The sequence below is a fragment of the Rhipicephalus sanguineus genome, chromosome 3, assembly GCF_013339695.2.
Source record: "Rhipicephalus sanguineus isolate Rsan-2018 chromosome 3, BIME_Rsan_1.4, whole genome shotgun sequence".
In the NCBI taxonomy this organism is placed as follows: Eukaryota; Metazoa; Arthropoda; class Arachnida; order Ixodida; family Ixodidae; genus Rhipicephalus; species Rhipicephalus sanguineus.
Genome location: NC_051178.1, coordinates 190,230,498 through 190,250,115, shown reverse-complemented (window position 1 = coordinate 190,250,115; position 19,618 = coordinate 190,230,498). Strand labels below are relative to the sequence as shown.

At 45.7% G+C, this 19,618-nt stretch overlaps 1 long non-coding RNA gene across 1 annotated transcript; it reads right to left on the bottom strand.

Annotated features, from left to right (window-relative positions):
- Positions 1–14,321: 14,321 nt before the first annotated feature.
- Positions 14,322–14,855, bottom strand: LOC125757724 (uncharacterized). Its single transcript, XR_007415476.1, has 3 exons — positions 14,767–14,855; positions 14,466–14,526; positions 14,322–14,401 (listed from the first exon to the last, which is right to left on the bottom strand). It is a non-coding gene; the product is annotated as an uncharacterized LOC125757724 (long non-coding RNA).
- Between the last annotated feature and the right edge of the window lie 4,763 nt (positions 14,856–19,618).

Below are 19,618 nucleotides of genomic sequence, written 5' to 3'. Positions count from 1 at the left end.
CAACATGTAGTTATTTGGCAGACTTGTTAACTGGGCTCGTCTTTGGAATGGCAGCAGCAGCATCCCTAGGGATAATTATGTGAAGAAATACATCCTTCGCTGAGCCAGAAGTTATTTTTTTTCCAGCGATATTTTCAATATGACTAGTGTTCTTCAGATTATCCGGTCCATTCACTTGGAAGGTAACCTACAAGAACGCTCTTTATGGTTAGGGTGGCAGACTTACGTTCGCACGATTACATTCAGCGGCGCTCGCGTTGATGCTGAAAGTTCTTTCTGAAGCGACGGATGTGGCTATTTCGCGCAAAGAAATCACAAGGGGAGGGTTAAGGGGAGCGCAAACTTTCGACCTTAACCCTCCCCTTGTGATTTCTTTGCGCGAAATAGCCACATCCCTGGCTTCTGAAAGAACATGAACCGACTAGCCCAACAACGTGTGCTTCTGATGCTGAAAGGTTTGTTTGAAATCCAGTAGGCTCTTCTGTACACGAGGCGGTGCATAGCGGCGAAAAGGATTCGATGAACGCGCACACCACGCTTCATAGGCAGATCGGATTTGGCGTTAGAATAAAGAATATGTGTTGACGCGCTGCCTCTATTGCGGAAGACTTCGACCGTTACTTGCGATGGTACCAGCCCTCCATTTACAGGGTTATGTTCTTTGACATATTTATCCACGTCAGTGCCCTGCTGGAGAAGCTCCGCCTTTGTTGGTACTTCTCTATCATCAAGAACGTTCTTTATTAGGGTATATCACAAGACATTGCGCCATTCTAGATCAGGGGACTTGTCTTCGTCCCGGTAGTGGCTATTTTCCATGGCAGGGTACATTAGCAAGACGATTCGCCATCATGGTGGCGTAGCATAGGTTCTTTCCATCTGAAGGTAACCGGCAGCACAACTTGTCCCGGCCGTCGCAGTAGCGGCCGTATAAAGAGAGGACGACAATCATGATGCAGCCACAAGGGGCTAGTGTAAGAAGCGCAGTATCTTGCAAGAAGTCTTGTATTGGTTTGCTTTGCAGTTTTGTTTCCTATGTAAAACTAGCTCGTTTTATTACTGGGAAAATTTGCCCTTTAGGTGTAATATCGAAAGTGAGAGTTCAATAGGGAAGCTCTGTGTTGTTGTTGCACTCAGTATAATTAGCCGACCCAAATACAATCCTTTTCTTTGACACAATATTACTTTTTTTTGCAGTAATGACAGCAGAGGGCGATAATGACGTCGAATATTGCTATGGAAAGGATAAGATTAACGCTACAGAGGCCAGCAAGCGATGTGCACAGCATTCATCGGTGCTTCAGGACTGGAAGAAAATTGATGCAAGTGCAAAGGATAACATATATCCACTCTCCAACTTCTACCAGGAATCTTGGGTGGACCTGAAAGAAGAAGACGTGAGGTACGGTCAACGAAGAGTCAAAATATATACTGTATTTTATCAATTTGGTTTGGTGTGATTCATTATGAGTAATACTTTGTTGCGTATAGCTTCCGCGGTGGCTGGCAGGGAAAGCGTCCGCAGTTATTCGAGAGCCAGGACTGTACGAGTAACAATAAATTGGTTACGCTATTCCGCAACACCGTGCGCGCTTGGTCTTCAAAGCTCACGTGCGTCTCTGCGCTCCATGAAATCTCGTAAAAGGGAAGTTGTTCTGCAGCAGCTAGCGCACATAAAACCTTTTTCCACTCTTGATGTTGTCATGCCCACAGGGCACACAGGCAGAGGCTGTTTTCGCTGCAGAGGATTTGCGGGATGTTTAGATACGTATGAACGCGTGTTCATGTCTTCAAATATGAAGATTTTCAATCTCTCGTGACGTGAAATATTGCTTTCGAAACTCTCTGTATTTGAGATATTGCACTGTCATGCAACATTAGAGGTGTCTTCCTATAAAAAACTAATCTCTTACAGAGGAACGGTTCATGACTGTGGGCTCAGGAAAAATTCGTGCCCCTGCTGCCTCAGTCCGTACAGCCACGGTTGAAGCCCGAACAAGCAGAAGAACAAAATTTTATTTTAAGGGAAATTGAGAAAAAGGAGGATACAGGAGCCTGTAGCGCGCTATCTCAAGACCAGTGTGTGTCGGAGAGAGCGTATAACCAGAGTTTCACTGGCTGTCGCCAACTCCCCCCTCCGCCCTCTCCCTACTCCCGCGGCCAACGTGACCTAGAGGTGCTAGTTGCACCCCGAGCCACGTGATGACAAGTATGCGCACCTGGTTGCGCATGCTATAATGTGTGGCTGTGACGCAGGATTCTCTGAGACAAAGATTCTGGGCAGAAGCACAAGAAAAACTGCACGTGAAGTGTTAGAGGCATTTTACATAGAAAAAGACAAGGACCGCTGTGTAAGCACCCCGTCGCTATCTCTGTTTCCCAGTGAATTTCACTTCATCAGTTCTAGACTATAAGATGGAAGGAGCAGGAAGGAAATGTAGTCTTGATTGTGTGTGTGCTGGCCTTATCTGATGTTAATGCGCTCATGTGCCACATGTATATATTCAAGCCCGTGCGATCAATAAATCAGTTGGAAGTGAGCGCTGTGCGTGGTTGATGTCTGGGTTGTGGGTGTGTGGATGTGTGAATGTGTCGTGTGGTTGCGCTCTAATTAACTTTTGAAAATGATCTACCAACTAGCCCAACAACAAGTTCTTTTAGAGCCCAAGCTGGTGCGTTGTGCCTGCAAGTACTTCCATGAAATGTTTCTAAATTCTATGGCTTTCTTTCACACCAGCATAAGATGTGGTATAATGGTGGCAATCTGCCACATCTCCGACGTTCGTCACTGTGCAACCTTGGAGATATTTTGTTAAGCGTCAATATATTAGTGAAGACTCCCGTGTGTTTACCTTTTGGAGTTGATGGCGTCTTCCCCGTCAATGAAATGATGAGGGACGCTATATTTTTATAACGAGTACTCGGTTACATTGTGCTTTGTTTCTGTCCTACAAACAGCGAGCTGAGTGGCGTGGTTTCAATGAACTTCGCTGAGATCGACTGGAATTCCTCATGCACTACGGTTTGGCTATACGGTGGTGTACCGTGGTTTTTCGTGCGCAACTGCAGTGACTTCTATCCAGTTGTATGCGAGGCCACCGACACATCAAACAGTGAGTTCGAACAGAATGAGTGAACGAGTTTTGCAGCAATGTATTAATGCCATCTGTGCGTTTTCTTCAGATGTAATATCGAATTATACTGACCAGAACAGTTTTACTCGTATTGAAGACTGCGGTGAGTACTGCTACAATTCTAGGTTTTTAAACATATGAATTACGCACGTGTGGTGATCATGCAAGCTTTTTAAATGGGAAAGTACTGATTCGTGAATTATTTTTCAGCGATAGCTCAACTCCTTTAGGCACAAACCCATTAAACGGCCCGTTTCGTGAATCTGACCTGCAAGGTCAGCCAGGGTCAACGAATTAATTCTCTTGATCCCATTCGGGATCATGACAGGTAGTGCACGTACATAGTTATGTTACAATATGAAAGCAAAAAGTTCGCTTAGATGAGATTTCACATCAATTCCAGTTCACTCACTCCGGGACCTCTTACTGTATACTTATATGTCACAACTTCATTTTTTGAAGTATGACATGAACAACTTCTAAAGGCATAAATAAGGTATTTCAAAAATGTTACGAAATAAAAAGGATGCCAGTGTCGCTGAGCTAGCATCGCGGAAAATCATTTACACATTGCCCGCTAGAAGGTGCAAAGTTTTTGCCGATGAGAGAACTACTGTATATGCTACCTTTAGGTAGCAAAGTTGCGTGTCTGTTTTCCAAACGCCGCTAGCAACCATGCACAGCGGAGAAGCTAACACTTAGGTCATTTTTTTGTGTTTCTCAACGCCGCCGCTGCAGCGAACTGGATTGATACTAGTCATCGAGAGTAAAGTCAGTTAACGGTTTTCGACACGCCACACATCTCAATTGGCGACACGGGAGGCATGTAACCTGCAAAAATGTCTCAGTTTCACCGGAAATGCGAAGCAGTGAATGCGACAGCAAGAAATTGGAATGTCCCACGAAGAACGACAAGCAGCTCGATACTTGCAACGCGCCGCTGAAGCACAAAGAAGGACGCCCGAAATGAACGCACAGGTATACACAGGACAAACGTGAACTAAAAACTGTCACAGTTGTTACGTCTTTGTGCTTGAGCAACGCGCTGCAAATGCCGACAGTGTTTGTTTGTTTGTTTCCTCAAAATTATGGCACATACCGATTCTGGGGGATTGGCCCAGACTGTGTGTGGACAACGGAGAATCAGACTCTCTTAGATATTTCTTTTTCTTTTAAACTGCGGCGCGTGCAATGACCCGTCTCTGCGTCTCCTGCCACGTGGAGGCGTCGGAAGCAAGGTGTGTCCGGTGCTTTTTTTTTTCATTCGACATTACGAGTGGGTACAGAAAGGGGCCACGTTTTCGTGCGCGTCTCAAGGGCACTTTTCAAATTGAAAGAAAATGTGGGCGCGTTGCGTGATAGAAAATACGCCCAAGCTCCCCAGAGATTTGCTTACCGCCAGCGGTAAATGGTGTATATTAAAGGGACCGACAACTGATCTTTCTCGACCCAGCTTTTTACGGCGTGACAGGAAGCTTCGTAGCGTTTGTAGCTGCAGTGGTTTATCCTAAAAGCACGTAGTCATTTTATAAGCAGTATTTTTCGATCTGAAAGGCTCCAAACACGCATGAAGGCTTGCTCCAGCAACGCTGAGAATTGATAGCAATGCCGCTAGCCCTTGTGAAAGCTGTCGTTGTTCTGCTTTCGCAGGAGTTACTGTAGCTATGCTTAACCGCCTTTATTTTGAGCTTTTCAACCATTTTTGAAAATAGCAAGCTGTTACAATGAGATATGTGGCTTTATACACCTTCTCGGTATTTGTACAGCGTTGTGCGCGCCTGCGACCAAGGTTGCCTGCGCCTGTGTCATGGATGGCTTTTCGCGGCATGGGATCATTACGCCAAGCGAAGGCAGCGCCACTTTGTAGCATACAACTAACGCAGGCCTATATGTACATTTTTATGGAGTTATATATTGTAATATAAAGAAATGAACAATATTTCAGTACTAACAGAAAAGTCATCGAACGCATACACCAATCAATGGTCACGTGACCGGCTTCATCGGAGCGTGTATGATTTTGCCGCCAGAGGCGCCAAAGGTCAGTTTTCGCGACTTTCAATGAAGAAATAAAAACATAAATCCACCTCTCACGCGATAAAGAGGGTTGGTTTTAGTCAATGCGACGGACAATCTTTCCATCAGTGCAGTCATCTCATTTCATGTTGTGGGCAGTTGTCGGTCCCTTTAATAGCTCGCCGTTATTTCGCTAGCGCATGCAGAGCATGGTTGAGTTGTCTAATGCAGCGCGCTGGGGAGCGAGAGGTCGATGGTTCGAATCCACGTCGGGTAGTTCGGAATTTTTTTCTTCTGCTTAATTCTTTTTTGATCCTTTATATATATATACATACATGACGGCGACGGCAACAGCGACGGCCAGACTTATGAGAAACTCTGCTACTTAAAGATACAGTAACTCTAGCCGATGAGTTCGCGCTGGCGGTTCTCCTTGTGAATCAGCGCGCTGCTCCAGAGCTTCGTCCCACGCACCACGCGTGTCGCCGGAACGTCGGCCAAGGAGCTTTAGAGAAGTGCGGCGCGTTCGCGAAAATGAACAGTGACACAAGCTCAGTCGTTCATACCGCCGCCGTCAGAGGCGCTCTCTGCGTCCCATGAATATGGATAAATGAAGGTTATAGATACAGGTACGTGCAGAAAGATGCCACGGCAGCAAAGGGAAAGATGACTGTTGCAATAACGAAGCTGAGAACGTTATAGGGACACAAGATCTCACAGCGTCTCGTTCGCTTTCGCCTAAGGCCACTCGTGAATGAAAGCCGCATTCTTGTTTTTTCAGATGCGAAGCAGCTCTTTGACTAGCCTGTGTAACGCTGTCTCTCCGTCCGCACAAACGCGAGGCAACGCGCTTCCCTCGGCGCAGGTGTTAGAGCGGTGCCAAGTAGGTCACGCCGCAGCTGGGCGTTGACGTCACGCTCCCCTCGCACGCTTCCCTCGCAGGTGCGCGCGTACGTCACTCTCTCCCTCACCCGCCGGAGCGCCCGCAGCTGCCGGCTCCGACGCCCGCTCGCCTCCCGTGTTTGCGTTTCAAACAAACGTTTACACCAGTAAACGCTACACCGAATTACGCTTCAAACGAATCTTGCAGCGCTCACCGCAGCACCCGTGTTAGCGCCGTTCAACCTGTGACGCCACCCGTGCGCAACGCTGCTGCTTCGCATCCCATCACGGTTCCCTTCGGGGAGATGGTCCCATTTTTTTAACACAAAAGTGTTTTATGCGGGGCTCCGCCACGGCTCCACTGACGTATTTCCCCACGGATGTGACGTTGTAAAATATACACTAATGGCAAAGGAAAAAACTAGGAGAAAAAGTTCCGTCGCCGGGAGTCGAAACTACGTCCCCTCGCTCCGCATCGTGCGGCGCGAACCGACTCCGCCACAGACGACATATTCTTCAGCATACTAACGGCGGGCTATTTATATACACCATTTACCGTTGGTGGTACTCAAAGATCGGTAACACTTCAGCGTGTTTTTGTTCTCACTAGTGAGATGGCGCGAAGAGCTCGAAGGGCGCGCTTTAAAGATCGTCGCCCCGCGCGCTGCGATGCGCGCGCGCGCGCCTCCAAAGGACGTGGTCGCTTGTGCGCAGGGTGTCGGAACGAAATGTCTTTCGTTTCGGTTTTAGCTTCGTTCCACCGCAAAAAGTTCCATTCCGTTTCTGTTCCGGATCGAAAAAAAAGTGTTCCGTAACGGTTCGTAACGCTTTTTTTTGTATGCAAAAATTTGAAGTAAAGGTAATCATAAAAAACATTGGATTTGTGATGTAGTTACTTGCCCTCTTCTTAAGAAAGTGGGACAAGAGTAAAACACGTTCTTCAGAGGAGTGGAACTAACTGTACCACGAATTCCTACAAAATAGCGCAAACCAGTAAAAATTTTAGTCATAGTATTTATTTTCTCAAAAGACAAATGCGAATTTTTTAGTGGGCTCAATGCTTTGTGTCAAGGGAGTGAGCACGATCTCAGAAGCAGTACGTCATTGAGTGTATTCTCTGGTGTGCGAGACCGCTGTTCTGATAGAAAGATAGCCAGCCTGTGCCGAATACGCAGCACAGTCACAGTGACAGCTGGAAGAGCGGACTTTGTAGAGTCCATTGTAGAGTCTCTTGGGGCAACTAATACAAGTACACATGCAAGGTACCCACTGCGCCATAAATCATCGCAATTTTTCTGAAGTAGCGAAGTTCGCACTATGCTATTTTTCGTCATTCTTCGGTGAATCGTGGTACCCGCCACACACCTGTAAGGCATTATGTGCACTTTGTGCTGTGGCTGATGATGATGAAGTGTTATGGCTGGGCACTTTGCAGTGGGTGGGAACCAGTGTTGCGGAATGGGCGCCTCCATTCCATTCCAATTCCATTCCGGGGAAATAGAACTTGCCGCAATTCGATTCCTTTCAATTCCTCGGAATTAAAAAAAAACTTAGCCCATTTGGACTCTGGGAATGGCCGGGCAGCTCAATTCCAATCCTGCAATTCTTCAACGCAGGAAAGGCATCTTGATAGTTTTATCGAGTTAGGAATGAACGCCCCATAAAGCTGATGTCATCAGATGCATTAAGGACTGTAAAGGTAAGCAAAACACGTTACCAAGGTCGAGGGATAGTAGCTTGGTGACATATGTCGTGCAGTACAGCCACCCTACTTATCCCCATAGGGGCAGTTATCGCGCTACCTGTTGGCCTCGAGGCCCACCACTGGAAACGCCGGCGCCACCGTCGGCGTGACGTGCTTGGCAGGATCACGTGGTCTCAGCGGCCGCGTCGGCTGCTTGTGGCGCACTGCCGCGTGCTTTGAAAACGAGTTTCAAGTCCCACATGCGCTGCTGTCTGTTCAAATTCGGAAGTTTTCTCTCATTTTCTACTCAATTGAAACCATTGTAATAGAGTGGCTGCCTCCGAAGGCGACGAACATGGGGCTCTACCGCTCGGTGCCGCAGTGCCGCGCTTACGCAAAGGAGCCCAGTGTCAGCCTGCACTGGTAACCGCGGGACAAGAAACAGCGTGAAGCAGGGGTTGTAAAGCTAAGAACCGGCAAGTAGCCATCAGCTACGAGTCTTGTGTGCAGCAAGCACTTCCGCGACGAAGACCTTTGTTACTGCTTCGGGCCTGCGATGTTCGGTGAGTAGCAGACAGCGCGCACTGAGACGATGGCTCGCGCGCGCTTCCCGCCGGCAAATGATGCTTATCTGCCACAGGATGGTAAAAGCGCTACCTTTTACCACGTGCGATGCCATCTCAGAACCCTCCAATGCGACCTCTTGATCGTCGGCCCCGTGCTCAGCGTCCACAAAATCGGCTGCAGATGCGCAAGTCATTGTTTAGATACGTTAAATTAAAAAACGTACAGGGTCCCTTATGCATTCGTTAAAGATGACTAGAAGGCGAAAGCCATCTTCTTCTTGTCAGTCGATGTACTGATTCTCCCGCGGCCCCCTCCAAAAGCGTTCTGCGCCTAACGCGGTTTTGCACGGCCTCCGTGACCGATCACGGAGGCAATGCAAAGCGACCATGACGTGTGAATACGTCATCATGTGACGTCACATTATGTGACGTCATAATGACGCTACATATTTTGGCGATCTGTGACGTCATGATGACGTCATATGGTGACACCATCACGTGACGATTATTTTTTGCATCACTCGTGTTGACGCCGCCGACGCGGGACGCCGACGGGCAACCTTCCTATTTGATGAGGCATGCATTGCTTCATAAGCTACATAAATTTTGCATTGCCTCCGTCATCGGCCCACCGGCCAACCCCATGTATTTTCTTGGAGCCTCATTTATTTACGTGGGAAAGATGCCACCCTGTTGGCGTTAGACACGACACTGCTGCCAAATTGCTGGGGTACATGCCAAATAATTACTATCCTGTTTTGCGGCTGTTGGTTGCTGAAATAACTTCTATTTTATTCACCGCTATTTCAAGTTCATGTGGGTCCTAGTTCACAGCCGACGTTTGCAGAACAAGTCCGCAAACGTTGCTGTATTTTCTTTCTCTTCCTAGGCGTCGCATGCTACTACATGCTCGGTCTCGTAGACTGGTTTTTCTTCCACCAGCAATCTCGAAGTGGTGAAGCTTTGGTCTATGAATTTGTTGATGACAGAGAGCGGCAAGTTCACTGGAATGCAAACGGAACGATAATTAAGGAGCATTAAAAAAAGGCGTCGCATTTGCTCACGTTTTGTGTGAGCACCAAACGAAACGAATGCGCGGAATAAAGAAACATAAGCAGCGGCATTTTCCCGCTGAGAAGACCGCTCAATACGCAGTGCGAGACAACTTGTCAAATGACATTGAAACGTACCCGAATTTAGACCAAAAAAGAAAAAAAGAACACTGAATCGTCGGGACGGCAGATCACAAAGTTGCCATGCGCACCGAAGCCGCAGTTGTAAGGAAATTGTTTTTGAACTGCTCTGATAGCGTCCGCGCAACAGTAGTTGTTTGTTTACTCACAAATTCTCATATTTTGCGGCCTAAAGTTCACAGCGCGGTGCCAAAATGCGCTCGTAGCAAAAGCGAAACCATCAGTACGAACATACATGCAGACGCTCATACATGCAGAGGCACCGTCAGTCGTCGCGAACCCGTGCGATCCCTGGCTTGGGGCTTCTTTCTGTTATGCTCCGTTTGGTTATACAGGCAGTCTACTCTAACGAGATATTTCACATAGTTTGCACTCAGCGAGTGACTACCTTTCACGCAAGAAGCCGGCTCAGGGGTCTGCAACGCGGTGACAGCGTGAAGCGGGTGCTCGGTTTATTGCGAAGAAACAGCGACTGTTGACTATCTTGTGCTTTCAGTTCGTCGAAAATGATTATTTTGACATTAAAGAACACAGTTCATTTCGAAAGTACTTGCAGAAATGCCCTGGAGGGCTTCCGCGAGGTGTTTTTGTAGAGCGCCGACAGCAAAACCTATGGCGAGCGCGCCGGCGGTATCCTGCCTAGCACGCAATAGAGGCGCGTCCGACAGAGGACGACTCCGTAACTCCTCGAGGCCAATAGTATTTGCATGGTCAGCGTGTTTGAATGAATGGTGGTGTTTTAATATTGCTTAAGGTTAAATGTGTTAATGCTAAAATGATGACATAGCGTATTTTTTCGCTGACAAACGTAGTATTCAAGAAGACTAAGCAGTTTTGCCACGCCCCTGGAGCGGTCGGTAATATGGAGAAAACTAATATTTGGTTAATGGGGAAGAAAACCCCCTATATCTGCTGGTATTACTTGGAAAACTGCACCGCTCGGGAACCTTGTGCCTTTGCATTGAATACGGAACGCTGGGCCGCACTGCTCATCAGCACTAACGCTTGTCAAGTGCGCCTCGCAAGCATGGATGGGGTGAGGAGAACTTTCTGTGTTCGCCTGTGCGCAGGTATGCATTGTCTTCCTTGTCGCAAATGTTATTTACGTGTGTCAGGTACTAAACTGCTCGTGCGATACAGATCAGGCTGTGCATAGAGTATTCGTCACTTTCTTGCGGGGGTATCAACGGGAACCAACGCGCAGAAATAATTTGTATTTCCCTTCTGTATCTGATGGGATAATACATTTCTGCACTAACTTATGCCTCGGTTTGTAGTAGGCGCGTTGCTTAAAAATGTACCGTGCTAGTAATTAGCCAAGCGATTTTGAAACTACTGCTTTATTGATAATTTCGAGGCTCCGACTTACTTATGTTTGAAGTTTGAGAAACAGGACGTAGACGAAAACGTGCTCTATTTCCGGAAAAACACGTACTTCTATTCCCATTCCATTCTGTGCAAATGGCGCTTAATTCCATTCTCATTCCATTCCTCCAAGCGTTGTCCCCATTTTATTCTGGGGTCGCGAAAATGTGGAATGATTCCGGAGTCATTCCAATTCTGGTGGGGAATTCCGCATCACTGGTGGGAAGCATTAAAGCACACAATCTTTGCGCTATTAGCATTGTATCTAGACTGGATGGTATTTTCCTCTTCTGCCACTCTACACTGTAAAAAATATTTTGTGAAAAAAACAGAAATTGTCTGGCAGCTCTCTTGCCACAAAATTTCTGTAAAGCTATGTTTTCCATTTTGAAGTTTTCTGTGTTTTAACAGATTTTTTCAGTTTTACTTTACAGAATTTTTCTGCATAAACACAATGTTCAGTTTTGTGTTACAGAAAAAACTTGGTTTTCTGTTTGTCTTCTTTCTGTTATTTCACTGTTACATTCACTCTTACAGTACAGAAATTTTATGTTTAATAACACGTTTCAGTTTTCAGACACTGAAAAAAACTGTTTTCTGTTCTCATTTATCTGTTATTTCGCTAATAGTGTCTGTTATCGTTTACAGAAACATTATCTATAAGTACAAGTTCGGATATCGAGTCACAAAGGTTGTGTTTTCTGTTACTGCCCTCCTGCTATTTCATTACTGCATTTTAATTCTGGAACATATTTTTTATGCATAAAGATGAACTTATATATATTTTCTTAGAAAAGCATTCCTCAGTACTAAAAAGTAGTTATGTCACTCGTACAAGCGATACGCAAAAATATTTTGTTTAGCCAAATGCAATGGCAAAAATACCAATATATTGCGTTTGCATAATCCAAATATATTCCAATTTCTTAAAATAATATCTGGGGTTTTACAAGCCAAAACCACGATATGATTATGAGGCGCATCGTATTGGACAGCTTCGGAAATTTCGAAAATCTGGTGTTTCTAACGTGCACTGACATCGCACAGTACATGGGCATCTACCATTTCGCCTCCGTCGAAATGCGACCGCCTCGGCCGGGGTCGCACCCGCGACTTTCGGGTAAGCAGCCGAGCACCGAGCGGACATTGTGAACTACTTGGAGCTACAACCGCGAGATGTTGCCTCCAGCACTCTAGTAAATAACGCAATAAAAACAGGCACGTTTCAGTAGATTCTCCTTTCATGATAAAAGAAACGAATCTTTATTTAAGCACAGGAAATGCTGCATGTAAACAGCTGCAAAATAATGAAAACTAGGTACATGTTGTCACCGTAGATTCAAACTGGTTTGGAAATTGTGTAGATATACCGTATTTACTCAAATCTAGGCCGTACCTGATTATAAGCCGACCCGCAAATTCGCAAGGCCAGAAAAAAAAACTTTATCATTGTACTCGAATCTAAGCCGACCCCCCCCCCCCCCCCCCCCACACACACACACTTTCGCACATCGTTTTTCCGAAAAAAAAACATCGGCTTAGATTCGAGTAAATACGGTATATTCATAATGACACTGCAAATTTTGCGTTGTAGCACTTAGCATTCATATTCTCGCAGAGCTTTAAGTTGGTCATTTGTGGTGTGAGGCGGCGCTGCTTCCTTGACTTCTCGACCTTGCTGCCCTCTGTCAGGGTTGAGTGCTGCGGCTGCCCTAAAAACGAATAATGGTATTTTTAGGTGCACCAGGCTGTTGCATGACTATGCTGAACATAATGGACCACACTGAGAACAACATTGATTATGTTGGTAGAGCGCTCAAGAAACCCTCGCATTGCCGCTTTAAGGTGTGTGGAATCAGTTAAAAAAATAACCTCATGATCCAGATGGAGATTCATTTCTATAAAATTGCATTATGGTTCATGCAATGTCACTTGTTGCAGTGTAAGGACTTTAAAGGAAATAATGCTCCTCACCGAGCAAGGTTCACGTGCTTTTAAACACTCACCCAAATACAATAAAAGCTCATTAATTCGCATTTCACGGGTCCGGAAAAAACGTCTGAATTAACCGAATGCCCAATTATCGAGAGTATCAAGAAAAATATAAACAAATGACTATTATATCAATGCATTTTCTTTTTCTTGATGAATGCGCAAATCCAGTACCTGTTTTGCACAAGAGTAAAAGCCACAATTTCTGTCATTAGGTTCATCGTTCACAATGAGACCGCGGCCCAAGACCCCGTGTATTAAGCCGAAACGTTTTCTCAACCCATCCCTTATTACGTACCTCCGCGAGCAACACCACCACACCCACGTGATGATCATTTTTTCGCCGAAAAATCGGTCCGCAACTGATCGTTTGTCCGTCGGAATGTAACAAGCGAGTTTTATGTGAACTTGCGGACTGCCGCTGAAGGCCCTCACCTTCAACAGCTTCCACCATGTATGAGCTTTGTGACATTGTGCGCGCATAGCCCAAAGTTGAAACAAAGCTACCATGCTATTAAACAAAACAAAGGTGTTATTAAACAATGCATGTGCTTGCTGGGACCAGTGAACACCACCGAATTATCCGATTTTTTAAGTGCACACGCATGATTGCATGGTAGGCACTATGTGTTTCACAATTTAGATCTGCTAAAAATTACACTGAAACCATTGTAACGCGATAGACCCGGACAACGTCGATGATGGGACACCACGGGCACAATTTTCACCACGGATTTTATGGCATTGCTCCAGACAGTCAGGAAAAGAACATATTCATCCTGAAGCGCATGCGTGCACATGTTCTCCATTGCAAACAATAAGAGATATGAAAAAGTTGTGTGTAGCTATAGATGCCAAATAACTTGTAGACGTGTTGCTGATGCAATCTGTGCCCATTTTGCTTATAGAAAATTCTCGCTTGATTGCACCAATCCTCGTCGGTCCTTTGTTTATTGTCTCTCTCTTTCTGCGTTGTGCTCACAATTATGGTATACCAACTAGCCCGGGCACACACCTTGCTCCGGCAGCAGAACTGCATAAAAAAAGTGCTAGCTCTTACTTAATATAATGGAAATTGTCGTGTTACTTGGTGCCCCTTCGAAATCCTCATTAAACAGTGATTAAAAATACTTCACACGTCAACCGTTCCATATACTGACGTTATTACTTAAAATCTTTCATGACCGCTCAGGATTCCCGTAGAGTTTTACACTTAAGCTGAACATTTCCATTTAGTCATACCCTCCATCAGAACCCTCATTGACTTAGCCAAATGGGAGTGTAGTATCAGATATTGGAAATTCCCCAGTACTTGTCTACTTTTGTACTATCTAATGTGGCTTTATCTAAGTTAGTTGCATGAATGTTGTTGAAAAAGTCAGAAAAATCATATTAAGTTTTACCTTTGTGTGAACACCAGGGTTAGGCTGACCTCCTTGCGGTATTCAATAGTAAAGGCGAAGTGTGTAAAGAGGATCAACTTAAATGCCTGGCACCGTGTGGTGGATTCGATCACAGCATGGGTATCAATACAGATGGTAAATACCCCGGCAGTCAGAAAGTTCTCTCCTGGAACAAAATATTTCCTGTTTAGAAATATTCAGCAATATATTGCAAATATCCATAACAATACCTTTGGCAATGACGAAAGGGGAGCACGGCACGTCTCCGACGTTATCTTCACTTGTACTTGCCTGCAATAATAAAAGTTATGAAGTTAATTATGCGATAAGTAGTCATTAAAACTCATGTACCCTGGAGTTCAAACAAGCATACGAAGACAATTAAAAAGTTAGACAATATTTTTATTGAACTACAGACATTGTAGATGTGATATCAAATAAAAATAAATAAATAAATTCTCTCAATAATACTAGGTAAATTAAAGCAGCGAACAATTTGAGGAGCAGGCCACTGTCAAATTATTCTCTTACCTTCTGGTAGCTCGAGATGCAGCACCACCTTAGGGCACTATGACACCTTAGGGGTTCCATGACACAAAACCATATAAATCCTTTTGGACTCTTCGTTTTCTCTACAGTCCTATTTTCGTCCTTGGTATCTCGTAGCACTAGCTCAGAGAAGGAACTCTCGGAACACTTTTCTGTGCTATTCCAATGGGCACTTCATGAAGAATAGATTCATGTTTTTGTGCAGTGCGGCATACTTCATTAAACGTGGCACAGTAGTCTTGGTGGTGCCAGAGAGACTGCAGACATACATCGCTGAAATGAATAAAAAACTGCAATTACCGAAAGAAATAGAAAAGTCTGTTATAACGGTAAGCACTTCTGTAAAGCCATAAAGAGAAAGGAAAGGAGGCTAATGCCTGACTGTAACACACATTTTTGCCAATTCAGAGAGAATGAATCTTTAACATTAAATGCTATACCTAAATGAAACATATTCCTAATACTTTCAAAAACCTTTAAAGGCATGCGCATTTGCACGGACGTGAGGCTAAGCATGCAGACGAATAACACCAGAGCACGTGGGCGGGCTCAGAGAACCTCCATTGCAGAAAGTGTTTATGCAAGGAATCAACAATGCATGCGCAATGACGTTCAATGCATGCGCAATGACGTTCGCAAAACACACAGACCATTCCGTCATATGCCAGTCGTCTGAGCTGTTCGGGAGCCGCCGTTTTCTGCCAAGCTGCTCTTTTTGTGGCCTACATGTCGATAGGGCGGAGGTATAGAACGGATGTCCTTCTAAAGCTGTCAGCCAAAACGTGCGAATGCTTTTTTTTTTTCAAACGCCCTAAACCTCACGCGCGACAGAACGTGCGTCTCAAAGAGCTAAAAAAATTTGCGTTCAGCGGCGAACACATCTCGTACACACATCTCGAACACACTTGGTTGCGTCATTCAAAATTTGTGTCGGTACTTTTGTTCGACGATGGAAGTCTAATAACTACTGCCGCCAAGCACTGGTGAACAAAACGGGCGAGAGCCAACGAAAGATTAATTCGCCCTTCAATACGCCACTAAAAACAAAGTCCGCCTCTCCGAAAACCGGGATTCTTTAAAGGTAGTCACGATAGATGTCCACAATAAGCCTTCACGCACGGCTAGAACAGCGGCGTCGGCGTTGGTGCTCACTGAGAGATCACATGTGACATGTACCACGATTCACCGCCCGTACTACGAGCGCACTTGAGCCCACTTTCCAGAGGTGTTCACGGCTTCACGCCGTTGTGTGTAAACCACAGGTAACAACCGCGTATCTAACATGAGCTTCAGCAGGGAACACGCCAATCCGAAACGCGCCGAGTTTCTCCTACCGAGGAGAAGACGTGCTCCACCGCAACGCAGGCGGAATGCGATGACGCATGGTAGCGCGTGTACACGTCAAGCCCGTGCCCCATTGGCTAGTCAATCGAGGTATCAGTTTACCGAATGGATGTGCCCCACACGTCCATTCGGTAAACTAGGTTTACCTAGGTTATCTATCTTCCGCCAGGAACTTAAAGCTTCGTAAGGAAGGTCATCCAATGATACTACGCCAAGAAGCTATGCGTTCGCACATTCCCGCCAGCAATGTTCAAGATACACAGCATTATACAACCAAGCAGAACTTATCATGCAATGACCACTACAAAACACTAAATGCCGTACACCAAGCCACAACATCATTGCTCAGGGCCATGTTCACTATGCAGGAGAAAGCTACCTATTACACGTAGATAAACACACAAAAAAAGGAAACGTTTGCACTTTCATAAAAAAAGAAAGTATTATATGCTCTGTAACGTCGCTCGGTCAGCTGAGTTGAGTTATACGCACTTCATTAGTTTTTAGAGGAAGTCGGGCCAAGCATCAAGAAAAAAATAGGTGCAGAAACACAGAATACACAGGTTTGATGTAATAAAGAAACAAAGCGGGTAAGGTGAACAAATACCTCTCATTATTCTGTACAGCGAAACCTCGTTAATGGCTGCCCGCAGAGAACGCACATGAAGTGCGCTGCGAACGCTGTAATATGCGCTCTGCAACCGTCCAAATACAAATTCGCATACCTTGACGTGCGCTGCCGCTAACAGCAAAGAAATAAATGGGGTACAACAGCAGGCGTTCCCTCAAGCACCCACTTACAAGGCCTCTTCAGTATTTCTACCAAAGCATGGAAGGAATTCCGACTCTCCCACAACGTTGGTCGCGCGCGCTGCCGACGCAAAGAAGAATTAGAAACTACGCGAGAGCGAATTTCGAAAGCGGGCAGGCATATTAACGAGTTCTTGTTGTAAGGAACTCTAGTTAGAAGCAAACCACTCACCTTTCAATGGCAGACGCACAATAAGCAGGAGCAGGACGGTGTCGTAGCCGCGCTTTACACTGCAGCCATGCGTAGCCGCGCTTCGACGTGAACGGTAGCCATCTTGTAAATGTAGGGGCCCGCGAGGCATGAACGTAGAACCGCAGAAAAGGCTCTGACTATTAATACATCAAAATAGCATTGTGAGAATAACCAGAAAAACATGAAATGTTATTTCATGGACATTTGTAATCTTTGAAGTATTTAAAACTGTGGAGGTTCAATTTTGAGTGGTTTGTTTTGCTGAAGGTCACGAATAACAGGAAATTTCGGTTTCTCTTTTTAACAGATTTCCTTCATGGCACATTCGCAGAAAGTTTCTTTCGCGGTACAGAAATTTCATGTATTTTATCTGTAAATTTACAACTATTTTTTACAGTGTATATTACATATGTTAACACGATTCCTTGCCCGACATAACGCCTGTATAGAGTGTTTTTGTGAAGGAGTTACAAGCACCAGCGTGGCACTCTGGTGGAAGACCCGACTGCCACACAGAGGGCGCGGGTTAAAATCCCATCCGATCCTAGAAATTTGTTTCTCATTTAATTTTTTCTTATATCACGCGATAGCGGTCATAGACACCGCCGGCGACGGACAACAATGGTGCCAAAGTCAGCTGTTGTCATCTCATAACAGCTCGGTGTAACAAACTTCGGCGCCGACAATGCCCTCTCCACTTTGGCTGGCGTAACAGGCGCGCGAAAGTCCACTTGCGTTAATATAAACATCTCTGGTTGCCACGGTTTTCGTTTTTCGCAAAATTTCAACATATATTTGCGTTGGAATTCCTGCCTGAGGTACGCGCTAATACTGTACCCTGAGATAACTGCTCACCTTGCATGAGCTAAGCTGTTCCGGATTGAGAAGGTTTCTCGTGAACGGAAAAACGATTGAAAGAATTTCGGTTTCACTCCGGAACGAAATAAAAGATAAAGTTTCGGTTACGTTATCGTTCCGGTCAAAAATATCGTTTTTTTTTTTTTCGTTTTTCGTTTTGGGTTTTCGTTTCGTTCCGACACCCTGCTTGTGCGGGCGCGCTTATCTCGTGATGGGGGGTAGTTTGTGCGTCTTGTGCTCTCACCGCAAATTTGCGCTGAAGTTACAGAGATCACGAAGGTCACTTCGCTCACTGCAGTGACCGCTTTTGTGAAACGAGCGCGCTGCTGACACACAAATAAGTTACAACTGTGACAGTTGGTTCGCGCTCAACCTGTGTATACTTGTGCGGTCGTTTCGTGCATCCTCCTTTGTGTTTGAGTAGAGCGCTTTACCTGCCGAGCTGTGACAGTTGTTAGTTCGCGCTCATCCTGTGTATATTCTTTTCGTGCGTCCTTTCTGCTCGATCAGCACGTTGCGAGTTTCGGGCTGCTTGCCGTTCTTCGCATGACATTACAATGTGTTGCTATAGCATTCATTCCTTCGCCCTTGTGCTGAACAATGCACAACAAACGCTCAACTACGTCGGTGAAGACACGTTTCACTTTCCTGTTATACCGATTCCTATGATGGAGGGATCGGCTATGTTTTTTTTAGTCGATGGGTTTAGAGTTACTGTATATGCTACGTTTAGGTAGCAGAGTTGTGCATAAGGTCTGGCAAGCAACCACAGATATGCGGCTAAGCCGCTTTCCGTTTTTGCAGGCGACATGCCTACTGTGCCGCCGATCGACATGTTTCGCATGTCGAAGACCAGTGATTAACTTAGCTGTCGATGTGCGGTGTTAATCCAATTCGCGGCAGCGGCGGCATACAGAAACACAAAAAATTGGCCCAAGCAGCAACTTGTCCCCAATGCATGGCTGCTAGCGGCGTTTGGAACACAGATGCATGACCCTGCTAAGTAAAGGTAGCATATACAATAACTCTAGGTGGGTTTAGAGTTGCTGTATATGCTACCTTTAGGTAGCAGTGTTGCGCATAGGTTCTTCTAGCAGCCACAGCTATGTGGTCAAGTCGCACTCCGTTTTCGCAGGCGATATTCCTACCGTGTACCCTTTTGAAATGTCAGGCGTGTCGAAGACCAGCGGTAAACATTGACTGTCGATGAGTAGTTTTAATTCAGTTCGCTGCAGCGGCGGCGACGAGAAATAAATGAATTGGTGCGAGCGTCAGCTTATCCGCAATGCATGGTTGCTAGCGGCGTTTGGAAGACAGATGCGCCACTCTGCTACCTAAAGGTAGCATATGCAGTAAATCTGGATGGATTGATCATCCCACGGCCCCTTCCAGAAGCTTTCTGCACTTGTGGTCTCCGTGATCGGCAAGGGTAGCGCGCTGCCAGCGCCGATCGAGGAGGCCACGCTGCCCTTTACTTACGTCATAGGACATTCTCGGCGGGCATAAACCAGCCGAGAGTGCGCATGTAGTTGCTATATAGCTTTAAAAGCGGCTGTCTAGCAGCCGCTTCGACAGAATCAGGCATGAAGAAAGGGAGACAGGAGCGGTGCTTGCGAGCCGGAAGGCTCA